The sequence below is a fragment of the Mastigoproctus giganteus genome, chromosome 11 (assembly GCF_048544385.1).
Source record: "Mastigoproctus giganteus isolate SK-2022 chromosome 11, ASM4854438v1, whole genome shotgun sequence".
Classification (NCBI taxonomy): Eukaryota; Metazoa; Arthropoda; class Arachnida; order Uropygi; family Thelyphonidae; genus Mastigoproctus; species Mastigoproctus giganteus.
Genome location: NC_143585.1, coordinates 105,789,718 through 105,793,262, shown reverse-complemented (window position 1 = coordinate 105,793,262; position 3,545 = coordinate 105,789,718).

Below are 3,545 nucleotides of genomic sequence, written 5' to 3'. Positions count from 1 at the left end.
AGCAAATAGCAGACCACAGCAGGACCATCGTCAAGAGGGAACTGATAGCTCCTGCAATCTTTGAAAAATTCAAGCACGATGTGAGCAACCAAGTACAAACAACACAACAACGAATACCGGCACCACTGAACCAGAACTAGAGAAGGAACAGCAAGTATGAGGATTATAACCCGGAGCAGCCGAAGTGGAAACAGACAAGGTCGCAATATCCACATTAGAAGAAGAATTGAAGAAAGCTCTAAGAGAATTCGAAGGAATGGACCCCACTAAGACTCACATCATACTGAAGCAGACACCCAACAAAATCTTTTGGCAAGTCACAGACACCTCAATAGGCGAATAATACCAGATTATCTCAACAACAACGAAGTAACACTAAATACCATCTGCACAGCCATTTACTGTGTCGATATAGCAGCACCAGAATAAAAAGAAGGGAAACGCAAAGACAAGAAACCACTAGCCTGAGAAAGAAGGCTACAGCAGAAGATAGAAGAAATAAGTGTGAAGACAGCCCAACTGACTGAGCACCAATGGGATAACGAAATAAGAAGCCTAACAGAAAAGTAATGTCCATCCTCAAGTCCAGAGCAGCAAACACGAGACCTTTAATCAGATGATCTGAGAATACCTTGAAATCTTCGAGCAGAAACATCTAGAACTCAGCAAAAGAATTCGCCTTTACAGGAAACGTACCCAGAGGAAACAGAAAATAGGATATTTGATGGAAACCAAAGAGCTTTCTACAGAAATTCGGCCAAGAGGAGAAAAAAATCAAATCAAATCAAATTATTTTATTAGGGCCACCCACTATTTCTAAATACAAGTATATACCATATATGTATTTTGTCTGTAAATTGCGTATGTTCTCTGGTCGATTTGCCTGTTTTTCCGGACGAAAAAACCGCAGTTTCTGGGTAGGAAAAAACCTTGCTATCTACGCCTGAGACCGATTAACTCAGCCACGGAGTGAAAGAAGCCCATTAAAGTTCCTCGCGTCATCGACGGGATTCGAACCCGAGCCTTTTCCACCCGGCGTGGGGGCGGACGGTGACGATACCACTCTGCTACCCGCACAAACGGACAAGAGGAGAAGGAAGAATTCTCTTAGGGCAACCGACCAGAAGGCACTCGCGGAGTTTTCGGGTAACCTGTGGAGCAGCGTGTTAGTCATAACGGCAGTGCCCCCTGGATAGATATATAAAGGGAAAAAAACCAAGAACGTACAAGAAATGACAGAATGGTAGATTTGTGACGAAGAAATACAACAGTCGATCAGTACTGGCGAACCCCGAGAATAGGTAACATTCACAACTACTGGTACAAGGAATTCAGCAGCACACACAGGCACATAGCAGGTAAGTTCACCCAGATAAGGCATTCTGCCACAGTCCCAGAATCTCTTATTCAAAGAATCACTATCTGAAGGTTAAGGAAAAAGGCATCACAAACCCGGAAAAGTACAGCCCAATCACTTGTCTCTCAACAATGTACACCTTCCTGACCAGCTGCATAACTAAGAAGGTATCAGACCATTTGGTGAGCCAGAACATCATGGTCGAGCAGCAAATGGGATGTAAGCAGATGAACAAAGGATGCAAGGAGCAATTTATCACTGACGCTGCAGTTATGGAGCAAGTCTACAAGAAGCGCCACAAACAATATACAACCTACATAGACTACCGCAAGGCCTTCGAGTCCGTGACCCATAGTTGCCCAATAGAGACACTGAAGATCTATAAAGTCAACCGGATACTGACACACTTCCTAGAAGCAACTGTGACAAAATGGAATAAAATCATCAAGATCAAGAACATCACGACCAGACTGATACCCATCAGAAAAGGAATCTTCCAGAGAGATGCCCTGAGCGCACTATGGTTCTGTCTAGCACTCATAACACTGTCAACCATGCTCAATTACAGCAAGTACGGATATACCCTAAATGAAGGGTATAAGGAAGAACCTTTTCATCCGATATACATGGAAGACAAAAACTCTATAACGCAAATCAGAATGAACTCCAACGGCTACTCCGGATCACCGAAGAGTTCAGCACTGACATCAGGATACAGTTTGGCCTAGACAAATGCAAGACCCATAGATTACATCAACGACATCCAATTGGACAAAAGTACCAGCTGAAGACCGATGAAGAGATTTAAGCCATGACAGAGAGAGAGAGACATACAAATATTTCGGGATGATGCAGGCCGCCCGCCAGTTAGAACATGGAAGATCAAGCCTGCTTGACTGAGAAATACAATCAGAAAGTGAGAGTCCTGCTAAAATCAAAGCTGAATGGTTGAAACATGGTCACAGCCATAAACACTTAAGTAGTCCCATTATTAACGTACCCCATCGGGATCTTATATTGGACCAACACTGAGCTGTAGAAGATTACAAGATAGACCAGGATAATGATGACCAAGAGCCGCCACCACCACCCGAAGTCGACCATCGAGAGACTGACCACAACCCGTAAAGAAGGAGGGATGGGACTGACTAACCTCATTGCACAAGAAAAGGCGATTTAGAACCTGCGGATTAGTTCCAGGGAAACGTAGCACCAATCTACCAAACCATTAGAAACATAGACAAATAGCACAAAACACTCAACCTGAACATAGAGATCACACTCACACAGACAGAATAAATATACAGAAAGATGGGCGATGAAGACACTCCATGTCAGCCACTACAGTGACCTCAGTCAAGATTACATAGATAAATTGGCTTCCAACGCCTAACTCACGAAAAAAAAAAAACAAAAAAAAAAAAAAAAACTATTATTATTTTTAGGCCACCCGAATAATTAAATTCATCTACCTTCCTGTGTGTCTTATGTCTGTTAATTGCGTGTGTTCCGTTCTATGGTCGATTTATCTGTTTTGCTGGACGAAAAAGCCCAGTTTCTGGGTGGAGGGAAACCTTGTTATCTACTCCTGAGACCGGCTAACTCAGCCACGGAGTGAAAAAAGCCTATTAAAGTTCTTCGCGTCATTGACGGGAATCGAACCCAGGCCTTTTCCACCCGGTGTGGGGAGGACGGTGACAATACCACTGTGCTACACGTGCAGACCTTGGCTCATGAAAGGAAAGTTCTTCCCCGAGACCGAAGTATTCATGCTTGCCATCCAAGATCAGGTAATCAACACCAGAAACTACAGGAAATACATCGCCAAGGATTCCAGACTAACAGATGACATATGTCAACAAGGCCACCTGGCCCCAGAAAAAATCCAACACATCACCGCAGGATGCAGGGTAATCAATCAGACGGATTACCCTCACAGACACGACCAGGTAGCTAGGATAATACATCAGAAGCAAGCGTAAAAATACGAGCTGACCACTAACCTCAGGCCATACTAGAGACCTCTACTCACAGACTATACTGGGACCGTGCCATAATGACGGACAAGACGATCCCGCACAACAGACCAGATATAACCCTCATCAAGAAGGAAATGGCTGCCTACCTGATCGACATAGCGGTACCCAACACCAGCAACATCCAGAAAAGATTTGAGGAAAAGATCAGG